This window comes from Melospiza melodia, chromosome 16 (genome assembly GCF_035770615.1).
Source record: "Melospiza melodia melodia isolate bMelMel2 chromosome 16, bMelMel2.pri, whole genome shotgun sequence".
In the NCBI taxonomy this organism is placed as follows: domain Eukaryota; kingdom Metazoa; phylum Chordata; class Aves; order Passeriformes; family Passerellidae; genus Melospiza; species Melospiza melodia.
Window position 1 is genome coordinate 5,783,793 of NC_086209.1, and position 15,085 is coordinate 5,798,877.

General features: G+C 43.8%; 1 protein-coding gene across 4 annotated transcripts in view; it reads left to right on the top strand.

The window, feature by feature from the left end:
• HTR2C (5-hydroxytryptamine receptor 2C) overlaps positions 1–15,085 on the top strand; it is a 222,670-nt gene that overhangs the window by 42,184 nt on the left and 165,401 nt on the right. Inside the window, exon 1 of one of the 4 annotated variants that reach the window (XM_063170469.1) lies at positions 2,309–2,433. The exons of the other annotated variants lie outside the window; for them this stretch is intronic. The gene's annotated coding sequence lies outside the window, so the exon portion shown is untranslated. Of the gene's footprint in view, positions 1–2,308; positions 2,434–15,085 lie in introns of those variants that run through there. 4 annotated transcript variants of the gene reach the window in all.

Here is a 15,085-nt window from a genome sequence, read left to right on the forward strand (position 1 = left end):
GAAAAGAGGTGAATACTTGAAGAAATACTAAAAAAGAGCTTAGTGATCAATGAATGCTGCCAGAGCTCTTCAGAAGGTTAATAATTTATCAAAAATATCATAAACAAAATTATTTTCCAAGGAAGACTCTTTTACATCTACATCATAACAAATGAACAAGTGGTTCATGAAACAAATAAGTCTAAAATAGAGTAGTTTGTCTAGTCCTGTGTTTTTGAAAAGGTGTGAATTGTCTGGCATAGGGCTCAGACACAAGTAACCCTTTTAGCCCTGTTTTTAGAAATGCAGGTGCTTTTCCTGTGTTCACAGGGGTTTTCAGGTGAGGGAAGAGACGAGAACATTGACTCCATGTTCAGAAGGCTTGATTTATTATTTTATGATATACATTACATTAAAACTATACTAAAAAGAATAGAAGAAGTTTCATCTCAGAAGGCTAGCTAAGCTAAGAATAGAAAAGAAAGAATGATAACGAAGGCAGCTGCCTCCGACTCTGTCCGACCCAGCTGACTGTGATTGGCCATTAATTAAAAACAACCACATGGGCCAATCCCAGATGCACCTGTTGCATTCCACAGCAGCAGATAATCATTATTTACATTTTGTTCCTGAGTCCTCCCAGCTTCTCAGGAAGGAAAAATCTTAAGGAAAGATTTTTAATGAAAAGATATCTGCGACATTTCCCCACTGGCTTTGCTAGGAGAGCGTGGGGTTTATAATATTTGTATGGTTCTGCAAAGTTTTGTTTTTTCACCAGTTCTCCCCACCAGCATTTAGGTCCTCACAGCAGCGAGCCCCTGGCGCAGTTTTCCTTCTGTGAGAGGTGGGGCAGGTGCCAAGGGCTCTGCTTGGAGGCTTGGCCAGCTCTGATGGCCTCAGGTTGCCCCCCAGCCTGGCACTGATGGGAGGAACCCTGTGCCCAGCGATGATGGGAACAGGCTGGGTCACCACTCTGCTGGGAAAGCCTCAGACAGGAAGGTCCCATGCTGCCTGCACAGCAGTTTTCTTGCACAAGTGTTTATTAGGGGAGAAATGAAATAAAATAGCACTCTCTAGGTGGATTTTGATATTAGGGATTCCTGTTAGTGTTTCCAGCTGTAAGTGTTGCTTTCCTGTAAGTGTAATTATCTCATACTGGTAAAGCTGCAAACAAGGCAAATAACCCAGTGTAATTAAAGCCCTGATGAGATCTGAATTTTTGGCTCTGTTTGCAGGATCATGTCCTTCTCAGACTGAAACTTTGAGACTGATTGTCTGAAATTTAGGAGGGGTTTAGCATTCCTGTGCAAGGTGTCAGGGACACAGGGATCCTCCCAAGGGCAGAAGGAGCTTCCCAGCTGGCAGCTGCAGCTCTGGGTAAAGCAGCTGTGAGCAAATGTGCTGTGAGAGAGCCCAGAGCAGCCCAGGAAGCTGCTCAGGGGGGCTGGAGCCCCTCTCCTGTGAGGACAGGCTGAGAGAGCTGGGACTGCTCAGCCTGGAGAAGGGAAGGATCCAGGGAGACCTCAGAGTCCCTTCCAGTGCCTGGTGGGGTTCTGAGAGAACTGGAGAGGGGCTTTTGGCAATAATATCCAGTGACAGGACAAGGGGGAATGGATTTAAACTGAAAGAGAGTGGGTTTAGATCAGACATAAGGAAAAAATTCCTCACTATGAGGGTGGTGAGCACAGGATGAGGCTGAAAAAAGAAAATGTGGATGCCTCATCTCTGGAAGTGGTCAAGGACAGGTTGGATGGGCTTGGAGCAATCTGGTCTACTAGAAGGCATCCCTCCCCACAGCAGGGAGGTGGGAACAAAATTTTTAAAGTCCCTGCCAACCCAAACCATGCTGTGACTCTGTGGTTCTGAGGGTTTCTACTTTTAGGTATTTATTTATTTTAACAGCAGGCAGGAACTTGAATTATGAAGTAGCAAGCTGGATTTTGAGAGGCATAGGAAGACATTTGCACTTTGGGCCTTTGTGGGTTCTGGACCCACTGAATTTTTCATGTAGCACATCCCTCAGCTCAAAGAGTCCAGGATGTCTCTGCAGGGAGCAGGATTTGTTGTTTAAAGGGGTGGATATGAGGCACTGTAAAGAAGTTGGGTTGTCCCATGCTCATTGCATGGTGAGGCTCATTTGGAGGTGAAATCTGTCTGCTCAGGCAGAGACTGCACTGATGCCCTGCTGCTGCCTCAGGAATTCACAGACTCTTACAACCCTTAAGGCTGGAAAGGACCTCCAAGGTCATCAAGTCCCACTGTTGGTGTAGCACACCCATGTCCACCACTAAACCATGTCTTCATCCACGTATTTTGTAACATTCCAGAGATGGTGATTGCATCCCTTGAGGAGATTGCCTTGAAGATGGAAGTCCTGTATGCACAGAGGATGTAGCGCTGACAGGATTTTCCTTCCTGTTTGGTTCCTGTGTTTTGACCCTGACTCATGTAGAGGTGAGCAGGTATTTAATGTCTTTCTCTGTCTGCCTCTGGCCTCCTTCTCTGGCTGGTATGGGCAGAGCTGGAATGTGCCTTTTATCTTTGAGTTGTGAGCCTAAAGTGCCCTCTGCTCTCTCTGGAAACAATGGAATAGGATGAGCCATCACTTCCACCTCTGGTTTGGTGAAACCTGGAGTAGAATGCTGTCTAATCATCACTGTCTTGCAGAAGGACAATGAGATCAGGCAGTGCTGACACTCTGGGATGGGCTTTTCAAATGGAATGATGACTAGTAACCGTGGGCTATGCAGGTTTCTATTGAATTTATTAAATTTCTTAAGGTATGAATCCTCTAGGCAAGATTATGCATTACCACAGCAAATTATCCAAATGTACAAGAGTTATTGAAGAGTTGAATGCATCTGAGTTTTGAAGTGCCAAATATTCTGGGAACAGACAATTCTGATTATGTCCTTTATTGTGTTAGAGCCATTTTATGGGTAATATGTCTGAATACATCTGGAAATGTCAAACCTATACATTAGCAAGAGATTTGTCTTGATGGTCCCCACCACTGAACAGTGCACTGCACAAAAACTGGGTTGGGAAGTGTGAAGGGCTGGGAATTAAAATGAGAGCTCATTTGAAGGGACAAAACTACTCTGCATCCATTATATTGCATATAATATTCTGCTGAAATATAATATCATAACTCTGCTGAAAACTGCTCCAAACCAAATCTGTGTGGCTGGAGGTGACTGCTGTGATCCCACTCTTTTCTGCAGATGTTCTAGAAATGTTCCTGTTAGTCTGGCAAAATGGGTAATGTGGTCAGTTGAAATTCTCCTCTGCACTGCCTTTAAATTCCAGCTACACCTCTCACGGGCTCCTGTCTTATTCTGGTGCATCAGAATGCCACAGAAAACAAAGCAAATGCTTCTATCTCAGTGCAGATGCCTTGACAAGTGAATGTACCAAGTGGTTACTCTTCATCTCTTATTTGAATAGAAGTGGTCACTCCAAATAGTGGCACAAATGAAAAGTGAAATATGATCACTTGTTTTTATTAGATTTTTATTTTGGTGGGTGTTCAATATTTTGTAATTCTTTGGTACTCTTTTTTTAGTTTTGGATTTTTGTCTTTTTTCTGTTTTTCTTTGCTTTAGTTTAATTTCAATACAACTATGCCTGAAGGAAAAATTAACCAGCTGGACTGCCAGCGGCTCCCTGCACCAGCAGTGAGATGGCATTGTGAGGGGGAAGCTGCTCATTGCCTGTGGGTGAGATCTGAGGAGCTTCCTGCTCTGTGGCAGTGCCCCACCACAAAAATTACCCTTCTGCAAGGACTGCTGTATGTGTGCCTGTCTGTGAATCATGGCAGCAGAAATACTGAGCAAACACCTGTGGGAACAACACAACTCCTGTGTCCGTGCTGTTAGGGAACAGGCAGCCAGGAGAAAACCTGAATGGCCTCTCCCAGAGATGCAGGGTGGCTGAGGTGACTGGAGAGGGAGGCTGTAACCTCAGGTGAGGTCTGTCCCCTGTGCAGGGCAGCTCTGGGCACTCCTGGGTGTTAGGGAACTTTGCAGCACAGAGCTTCTGTGATATTGTAAATTAATCTGACCTCAGTAATTATGTGAATAGCTCCTTGTGAGCCAGAGCTCTGCCCCCAAATCATAGAACAGCTTCCCACAGGTGTGGGTGTGCAGAAAGGATAATGGCAAGAAGGAGGCTCAGGAAAACATCTCAGTAGAGCTGACAAAAGGTGTGCTGTGGATTTGCTGTCTCCTCTGTTATGGTGGAGAACTTTGTGGAAGGAGGAGTTATGTCTTAGGCCATCACATAAGTGGCACTGCAAATCTTGCCCTACTATGCTATGCTGTAGCATCAAAGGCTTTTATTGAAGTAATTTGCCATATGGGGCCCATATTTTTCCAGCATTCTAATTAGATAAACTAAGAAAATAAGTGTAAATACTTTACTGAGTGAGACTAATACAGATAGAAGCAGCTACTTTTGCTGTAAATGAATGGCAGATCAAATCATCAAATTCAGCTGAGCTTGATTTCTTCTGTCTACCAGCACATATTTCCTTTACTTCTCATTTGTATAATGCAGCCAAATGCTAAAATGTGCACCATACACAATCTAAATAAGAAACAGGCACCTGAGAAATTATTTAGAGGGTGGTCAGCGATGAATGGCTTTACAGACTTGCTTTTTAGGGCTTGAGTAATTTAGCATCTTTTGATAACATAACTCTGGTTCCTGGGTACAGGAAAACCCAAGAAGAAGCCAGAAATTCAATTGTGGGTTTCATCTGAGGTTCTGAGGCTTAACTGGTTCCAGTAACAGGAAAAAGATACAAATTGCAGAATATTTGCATAATTCAAGTCCTATTCTCATTGCTGTTAAAATATTTAATTTCCTGCATGTAAAGCTTGCCTCTGGATAATTTTTGTTTGTTTAAATATTTGTATTAAAAAAGGGGGGGGTGCTTCTTGAAATGTATCTCCGATAGAAATAAATGCAGAAATTATGACAGGCAGCTCTGTGAAGGAAGGCTGTGCTGGCAGTGCCCTCAAGCACAGTCACAACTGCAGAGCAACCCTTTTGCAGTGCAAATGGTGAGCTATTTGCCCAGTGAATTTCCAAGTCACCTCCTGCACAGGTTGCAGAATTCCCTCTTACCCCAAGGTGAGGTGGATGGGGAGGATGCGAATCTGAATAAGTGATGGCACCTTTTTCTGGGGTCAGAAATGCCTGGCTTGAGGAGCTGTGCCAGGGGGATAAAGCTTGCAGGAGAAGGAGCTTGTGATGAGTGAATTATAAACTGGGAACAAGGAGAATCATTGTGGTTTGTGTTTATGAAGTGCTCAGAGCTGCAGCCCCGGTGTGTGCTGGTGACTCGGGGGGGCTGTGGTAGTAGAGAAACACACTGAGAAACATGATGAATGTGGGAGTTCATGATTATGACTAATTATGGCAATATAACCGCATTTCCTATGACACTTTAAATGTTCTTGGATGAGTGTTTGGTTATGTATTTTAGTTTCTCCTTGGTTAAAGGGAGTCCTTGAATAAGTAGTGATATTTAAAGCATAATTTACAAGAAGGAAAGAAACCACCATCACTCTAGGGACTTTTACCCATTTAGCCCATTTATGATTCAATTGTGCAGCAAAATAAGTGCCCTAAGCTTAAAGATGCTGAAATGTGTGAGGAAGCTTTGCCACTCCAGCTTGTGGAGTGACAATGTGCAGGGCTGTGATCTCTCACCTGCAGGACACCTGGGGCACACACAATTCCAGTGGAGTGGGAGCAACTTTTCCCCTTCTGAGTGAAGCTGTTGTTGATGTTGTAATCCTTGGTGGTTTTGTTTTTCAGACTAATACTATTCAGTTGTTTATTGTCTTTTGGGGAACAGAAAAGTTATCTTCAGTTAGAAGCCTATTTCTGATTGAGCATCAGTCAGGACTGTTGCAGAATTCAGAAAATGGTGGAGTATATAGATGTTTTCTTCCTCTTATTCCTTTTCAAAGCCATTCTTTCCTGCTTGTCTCCTTTCATTTAAACAGGCTAATGGCATGGGGGCAACACCCAGTCTTCTCTGAGTGACTGAGGGGCTCTGCTGAGCTCCTCTCATGGAACCTCCCATGGTTCCAGCTGCTACTGCATCCAAAGTTTCCAGAGAGATACTGCATTTTTTCTGAATACTGACAAAATTATTTCATTTTTGCTTTTATCCCTTAATGGAAAAACATGAACTGCCTCAGTGAGACTTCAGTGCTTTTAATTTTAAAAACATTTTTTCAGTATGTTTCCTGTATGGGAATAAACAACACAAAAAAGCCATTGAAGTACCTCAGCAATTGCTCATGATGTGCAAATGTATTTGCATGCTCTTTTTTTAACCTTGTTTTTAAGCCTATTCTTAAAACATCAAATTTCCAACAGGAATGAAAGAAAAGTTTAAAAATATTGGAAGAGGAGGTAGAAATGCAGTTGCTTTTCTTTTTTGCCAAGGCAAGATTTCATTTCTCTGAAGACAGAGAGTAGGCGATGGTGAGGACAGCTGTGAATCATTCATCGTGTAGACCTTCAGTAGCTGGAGGAGATGCACATCTCAGCTCATGGCTGATCTTGTGCCCCAAATCTCCACACTCTGGAGCAGCCTGTACCTTGGGAATATGAACAAGGAGTAGGATCTTGAGGGAGAAAAACAACAAAAAAAAAGCATCTACTTCAGGTTATCTCTGACTGACCTATGCTACCAAGCTCTCTGAGAGAAAGGTAGAATCTAGCAGATTTATTGTCTTAAAAAATGGAAAAATTAGGCCAAAAAATCCTTTTTTTTATTTTTGAAAGAGTAATTATATGAGTAGGCAGAAACCTGGAGTGTCTGCCAGTTTGCACATAGCACAGAGAGTTTGGCATTTGCCAAGGGGTTTTTTTTGGCAGTTTTCTGACACTGGATGATTTGTATCTGAGTCTGATCTCCCTTAGTGTCTGAAATGGCAAAAATGCATCTGACTAATCCATGGCATTGGGATGACCTTCTTGTGCTCCTAAGGATACCAAGGAACAACTTCTTCCTGGCCTTGAGATCTGCCTGTTCTCCCCGTGCTGGGAGCCTCATTGTTTCACCATATTGTGGAGTTATTTCAGTGCCCACGGGAAGCATCAGAACTGTAAATTCTTCAGCTTGAAAAGTATCTTAGAAAATGCCACAAACCAAAAAACCAACCAGCTCACGAGTGTAATGATGTGGGGTTTTTCCATCAGGACAGAAGAAATCAAAACTCTTCTCAGACTCTGAATCAGACTCTCTGACCCATTTCTTTTGCTAGTTGTGTTCACCACTACCACTGTAATTATCACAACAGTATGGGTTTATCTCATACTATACTGCTTGTTTCATTTTATTAGGCAGGAGAGGTTAGTATTGGATTTGTGGGGTGCCCTGATGAAGGGAGGAATGATGAATCTGTCTCCATGTTCTCAGAAGGCTAATTTTTTATTTTAAGATACTATATTACATTAAATAATACAGAAAGGATACTTACATGATGCTAAAAAGATAATAATGAAAACTTGTGACTCTCTCCAGAGCCTTGACACTGCTTGGCACTGATTGGCCAATGAGTCAAAACAATTCACAGAAAACCAATTAAACAATCTCCAAACACATTCCACATGGGCACAACACAGGAGAAGCAAATCAGATAATTATTGTTTCCCTTTTCTCTGAGGCTTCTCATCTTCCCAGGAGAAAAATCCTGGGTGAAGGGATTTATCAGAGAATGTGAATACCACAGGTTAGTCCTGTGCATCTTCCCAGGCAGAGGGATGGGAGCTGTGCATCATTTGCTGCTCAGAAGAAGTTTCCTGCATGTGCCCATGAAATGGAGCATGCTGCATCCCAGGAAATGTCCATGTGCATCCTCCAGCTCATCCTGTGGCCAGTTCTGAGTGTCCACACCCTGCTCTGCCTCTCCCTGTGCTCTCCAAAGGGCCCCTCCATGTGCAGCTGCAGAGGTTTTGCGCTGCCTCCTCACTCACTGGGCTGCCACAATGTTTTGGATGGAGCTGTGCAGATCAGGGCACCCCCATGGATCACCCCAGGAACCATGGACTGTCCTTTCTGAAATGGGATGGCAGCATCTCTGCCTGGATGGCTCCTGCAGCTGTGGGTGCTGCTGAGGCAGGGAGCCTGGGGCATTCATTGGTGCAAGCTCTCAGCACCTCCAGAGCCCACAATCCCACTTTAAAGCCTGACCACCCTTGTGGGAAACCCACCAAAGGCAGCAGCCAGTCAGTGGGGTGCGGCTGACAGTGGTTTTAATCCGGCACAGGGCTCCCATTGCTCACCCTTCACAGCCTGTCTGCAATGGCAGCAAGCTGCCAGCTCTGCTCCTGAGAAATTCCCAGGAAATATTTCCTCTTGGAGGCAAGAGGAGCCATGCAGGCTCACACGATCTGCAGCATATTTTGGGCAGACAGATAAAAATTCCCAAGGGGCTTATTCATCCAATGTTAACATTTTTCCTGAGGTTGGACTAACTGAAGTTACTGTGACCATAAAGCAGCAAAACATTGCAGTGCCCTAGAAATGTGACCCTGGACATGTATGAGATTGCTGTGTGTTTGGTTTCTTTTACATCTGAAAAGTCCTTTCTGTGCCAAATATGGGTGCTGCAGTGTTGAAATGAAGCTCAAATCTGGCTTGGTGACAGCTGTAGTTAGCTTTAAAGTTTAAACCATCTGTATTTTAAAAGAAAATTATTGCAGTTGTGTTTCTGTGTATGTGGTCAGAGGCAGATTCTGCTCAGGTGGTGTTGATGATGATGTGATTCCACTGGCAGGTACAGAGTTACTGTTGCTGTAAATTCAAATATTCTAATGAGAGCAGGGCTGGCCTCTGATTGTTCAAGTGAGTGCATGAAAACAAATAAGTTTTGTGTGCCTGAAGTGGCAGGGAGTGATCTTTAATTAATTGAATGGCTGTCTCTTGTAGGCTGTGTCACCTACTATTGTAATGTGGGATAAAGCACAGCTGCAAAGGTGTGAAAAGCCGTAAATCCAAATTTGTACCTGTGTGCTTACAGGCCATAGCAGGTAAGTTATAATATCAGATATCACTGAGTGGAATATCTGCAAGTCTATGAAGGGATTGCAGTCTTCACCAGGCAGCAGTGATATTATATGGAGGAGGATGTGCAGACAGGGAGATAAATATAATGTTAAAAGATACATAGCATGAACCAAACTCATAGCACTGCTTACAATTTGAATTTTTGTGCATAGCTACCATATGGATTAAACAGTCTTTCAAATAAGTGTATGATAGATACTTGATAAATCATGAAAAGGAGTGCATGGTATCATGTACAAACAGAACATTTAAATGTTATTGAGAGAAAGGCTTCTTTGGGTCACAATCTCAGTGGGTTTGCCTTTTTGTCAATGGCAGCCCAGTTTGATGTTGCCCTAGCAGGGAAAGCTGAAATCTGCAATGAAGGCAGCTATATATGGTGATTCTGGAATTAGGATTTTATAGAATTTAGATGAGCCACTTAAAATTAAATACCAGCAGCCACTTTGCTTCCCATCAGGTGAAGGCGCTGCAGTCTGCTGCACATCACCTTTCCACAGACCTGGGTGGGAGAGGGAGGTGCCAGCAGCCTGCTGGGGCAGAAAATCCTGGGAGTGCTGGCTGGCACAAATCAGGGCTGCACTGGGGATACCCCATGGTTTTGTTGGTGTAGGTCATCACAAATTAATCAATTAGTATTTGCTCTTCCCTCCTTCCCCTTTTAAAGTCTGCCCTGATGCACAATTTAAGCAGTTATGGATGACTGGAGTGTGCTCTGTAAAGTGTTTGTGTATCTGAATTACTTCAGCATTCAGGTCTAGTTTCTTTTATCCTGCACAGATCTCCAATAGTTCCTCCCTGAATGTTGTTGGTAGCTTTTTCTCTCGAGCTGACACTGTAGAGAAAAAGCAGTTCTGGATCTCACTTGTAGCCCAACAGATTCTCGTCTGCTGTAACCACAAATGCAAATCAGATGGTTTGTCAGTAGCTCACTTGCCATTCTTAATGTCATTGTGCAGATGGCTTCAGGAAAAGGGGGTTTGTATACAAGTGGTGCCTACATCTTGATTAATTCTAGATGAGCTCAAACAAAAGCTGCTCACCCTTTGATAATGCCACATCTTTGAGCTCACTCAGCAGCACATGCATGGCTGGGGACCATGTGTGTGCCAGATCTGAGTGCAGCAAGGGGAGGAAATGTTTCCCTTCGTGGTGGGGAGCATTTCTGTGCCCTGTAGGACTGTGTTCAGTGCTGGGAGACAGTGCTGAATGATGAGGAAGATGGAGAGGATGTGGCACAACTTCTGTGGTGGGGCAGAAATCCCTGGGATACCTCCTCAGGAGTGGAAAAGGGCATGACAAATCCTGATCCTGACCTTCACTTTGTGTCTCCCAACCACCCATGGGCTGATGTCCCACCCTGGCCTGAGCTCATCCCTGTTCCCTCAGAGCTGATAGATTTGAAGAAGGAAGAGATAAAAACATCCCACAGTTATTTGAAGAAAAAATGCCATTAAGAAGTTAGATTACGGCCAAGGAAATACTATACACTGCATCTGTTGCAAACCAGAGGAGGGGTTTGAATGCCAGAAGCAACCTGCAGTTATGTTTGAGACATTTCTGCAAAACCATAAGGAAAATATAAAGAGGTGAACTCAAAACAATGTCAACCATGTCTGTGAAAACAGGCTTAAAAAGTGAAAACAGTCAAAGGAAAACAAAAACAAGTCAAAGCTCTAACCAGTCTGGTATGTAGTGATTGACAAGAGCAGGACAGAAAAACCTACAAACACTTTTTATTTGGGAATGTGCTTCATGTGTCCTAGCTGTTGCAAAGAAGAATTATTACTGTTGTTTGACAGACTTGCCATCTAGCAAAATACTTCCCAACATATGAATAATAGCTTAGCAATGTTTGTGAATGAACAAATCAAGGTCGATGTGGTGGTAGTTTTCCAGTGAAAGTAAAAGGAATATTTCTGGAAAACCTATTGAGTTGAAAAAAAGCATCCTTCTATGTTTTAATCTCTAAAGCAAGCTACCTTAGCAACCTGGTTCTCTCTTCCTAAACAGGAAAAATGAAATAAAACTGTGATGGCTTAAAAGGAGGAGGCAGGTTTGCTCTCAAGCAGAGGATATAAGAGGGAGGGCCATGACTTTGTGTGCAGGGACACCTGGCCAGTTCCACTTGTTTCTCTCCCAGGATTTCAATTTATCTGTTGGGATTGTGCTCATGCTTCTTATAGCACAAGTGCTCAGGTGCTAAATAATTTATGTAATTTGTATTTGTTGTTAGAACTGGAGATGAGAAAAGACCTTTTTGTCTTTCTCCTGCTGCATAAAAGGCAAATCTGTATGTCAGTGGGTTTTTTCCTTTTCTGGTTAGGGAGATGATTTAATCATTTCCACTGAGTGGCTTTTCCAGGAATGGGAAGAGATAAACCCCCGTAGCTTGCCTGACATTCATCCCTCTAGTCTTCTTTGATTAATTTTCTCATTTTTTTCCATCTCTTATATATTCGAATTCCTTTCTGCAATCCCCTTAAAACATTTAGCATCCCCTGCATGACTGCTGTGTCCACACATGTGCTCTGCTCTCTTTGCACAGTAATCTCCACAGCCCTGTAATCTCTATGGATGCCTAAACTAAACAACTAATTGTGTTTATCTGCAAACTGCTCTGCTGACTTGGTCCACTGAAAAAGAGCATTAAGAGCAGGTGGTGAGCTGTGATTGCTGTTTCTGATTGGAGAAGAATTATGCATGTCTTTATTTTTATTATCTCTTTCCTCTGTCTTCCCACCTGCTGTTGGCTCTGCTTTTAACCCCGCAGCAGGGCCTGCCTTTTTTCCTTTCCCTGCACTCAGACATGGAGTTAATGCTACAGGGAGGCCCTGGTTCCCAGCTGCTGTGCTAATAGCACAATTGACATTGAGGTACCAGGGCAAAACGTTTATTGGGAACGAGGGGAAGACATAATTGAATGAATTAATGATGGAGGGAAGGATTAAGATTATGCTCCTAGCTTCCAGACATGCCAGATATTTTTAAAGCAGTAATTTAAAAAGGAGAATGACAAAAATGCTAAACAACTGAGATGTTTGAAGGGCTTGGGGGCTGTGTCAAGACTGGGTATGCTCGTTCCCTGCAGTGAAACTCAGTTTATTTTGGCTGAATTTCTAAGCTTGGGTGCTCCAGTGATGCCTTGTGAAGGCTGACCTAGAACAGGGACTAGAGGGAGTTAAAGAATAAAGCAGGGATTTGTTCAAAGGCCTCAATGGATACACCTGGGGCAGCACAAGAACCCAGCCAGGGCTGCACCCAAGATGAACCAAAATGGTCACAAAATGGACAGCTGGCCAAAATAGTCACAAAATGGACAGCTGGCCAAAATAGTCACAAAATGGACAGCTGGTCACGAGGTGTCTCACTTTTATCAGTTCTGGTCCATTTGCATATTGGAGTTCGTTGTCCAGTTACAGCTTCAGCTTATGAAGTTCCATCCTTATTTTTCTCTCTTCATTCCACTGTTATATATGCTCTTAGGCCTGAGAGTTGGATCGTTTGTCCTTGGTCCCCAGCTAGAGCAGGAATTGTTTTCTCTCCCCACTCTGTGCGCAGAGCTCACCATCCCCTCATATGAAGCCCAGACCCACCCACTAAAGCAGCACAGAATCTGAGAAATATAAAAGCAAAACCCTGAGGCATCACCAGGACTTTAGCAGACAGTGCTCACTGGTTCAGAGATTCCCTGCTGGGTACTCTAAGCCCACAGCAGAGTGCAAGGCCGCTGTTCTCGTGCTGCTGAGCTCTGGCTCAGAGGAACGTGCTGCACAGAGCTTTGACCTGGCTGTGTGTGCAGCTCAGGGAAATCACAGTTATCTGTGCACCACCTACAAAGAGCAAGTGGGAATCCTCCAGAGCTGTTCAAAGCCAGGAGCTCCTGATGTGAGCACAATAGCTAATTGTTATTACATTTCCTTTCCTATGGAAGTACTGCCTTGTGATCTGGCTCAGCTGGTGGGAGGAAGAGGTCAGGGCTCAATTTCTGTTGGGTTCCCTATGTGCAGAAAGCCCAAAATGTAAAACCTGTGAAGGGCTTTGTAGCATCTAGTGCTTTTGGACCTTGCTAATGCTCATGCCACTTTTCTAAAGAGTCTCACCTTGCTAAATCAACTCCTCTGAGTACATTACACTGTGTGACTGCTGGGTGTTCTTGCTAAGTCCCTGGTAAGCTATGAGCCACGAAACAAAATGACACTTAAGGGTTGAAATCTGTCTGACTTTCTTTAGGGTTGAATATATGACCTCATGCTGCAGTTTTAGCTAGACTTTGGTGACCAAAATTCAGGAAGGCCTGAACAGGCTGCCCTGATGTGCTCTGTGTATCCAAGTGAGCTCATGATGGCTGTCTGGCATTGTTATCCTCAAGGTTTGTCTTTGCAAACAATCCCTGCCTCTGTTCACAGTCTGAATGCCAAGGACCTAATTCTGGGATAGTTTCAAATTTTCTCTCTTGTCTGATTTGGATGTAAGTGGAACAATTTGGTTTTGGACAATGAAGCCAAAAATACAGGTGACTTGACTTCATTTTCTCTGCATTCTCTTTCTGAAGTACATTTATATCTCCAGAAAGAGGGACACATTGCTTTAACAGCAATGCAGAATTTGGAATCATAGAATAGTTTAGGTTGAAAGGGACCTTTAAAGATCATCCTGTCCAACTGCCCTGCATGGGCCATCAGTCCTGTTACAGAACAGAACAAGCACAACAGAACAGATAGCAGGTACTTCAGAGCTGTTTCTTTACTCTTTTTTCACGTGAAAAAGGGGTAGTGAGGAGGATAATACTATTTTAAAGTACAGAAAAGCATTCCTCTACTGTTTTAAGCTGAGTATTTAAACTATTCAGTGAGCCCTGGGGAGAGAAAGAACTTTCCGTTTACAACCCCCTGCAGCCACCTTTGAGCTTTTTTCATGAACTCAGGCAGCTGACAAAAATGCTTCAATCCTTTCAAAGGCTGAGCCAGGATCCACTACATTTTGTTGCAGTCTCAGCTGATTTTTGGCTTTCCTTTTTTTTTTTTTTTTAAATAAAGACAAATCCATTCTAAATGAACATGCACTGTAGTAATGATGTTCTTTTGAAGAGGAAACAATCAGAAAATTGAAGATTAAAGTAATAAAAGAAAATAAAGTGTCCCTTACACACTTTGGAAATCTAATGAGATTAATTTTACTGGATTCAGTTTTAAAAGGCAGTGAAAGAATAGCTGCAGCAAGGCTGTGCCATGCATCAGGAGGAGAGGTGGTGATAAATCTGAGCTTCAGAAGGGATCTGCATGTGGAAAAGCATTGGCTAGAATGGACCAGATATTTTTTAAATAGCTGTTTGTGCCTTGTACAGCCACGATGGGTAGTGATGCTGGGGGTTGTGCCACTGCAGTGGGCCAAGAAATGTCAGCTGGAGTCTTTTGGGAACAACCCAGGTAAAGGTGAGCAGGGGCAGAAGGAGAAACTGACACTCTGTGGTCAAGTGTCTGGCAGGTAGATTGGGCACAGACTGGGAGATGAGATGCAGAACAGCTTCTGCAGGAGCCGGGAGAGGTCAAAATTCCTGGAGGTCCCACTGGACAAAATGACCAAGTAAAAAGTTCCTGAACACGTGCAGCTTTTGCTGCTATGGGTATGGTTTGGTTGGGTTGGGTTTGGGAGGCAAGGTCATGCCACTGCATGCAGTTACTGCACAGAGATGGGACTCAGAGAAATGGAGGGTCTCTTGTCTGAGGTGGTTGTTTCAGTGGCTTTTCCCCACTTGCTGCCCTTGTTTCCCTCCTGTTTGCAGCTGGAGCACGCAGAGGAGGATGGGTGGGTGCAGAGGAGGATGGGTGGGTGCAGAGCAGGGGCTCTGTGAGCAGGGGCACTGCAGGTGCCCTGGGGACAGCCTGGGACCATCCCGCAGAGCCCGAGGGGAAGCCAAGGGAACCTGCAGAATGCAGGAACAGCAGCAGTGGAGGGCTTTGCTGAGTCAGAGGATGATGTGTAACCCCAGTTTGGGACCAAGGGCTGGCA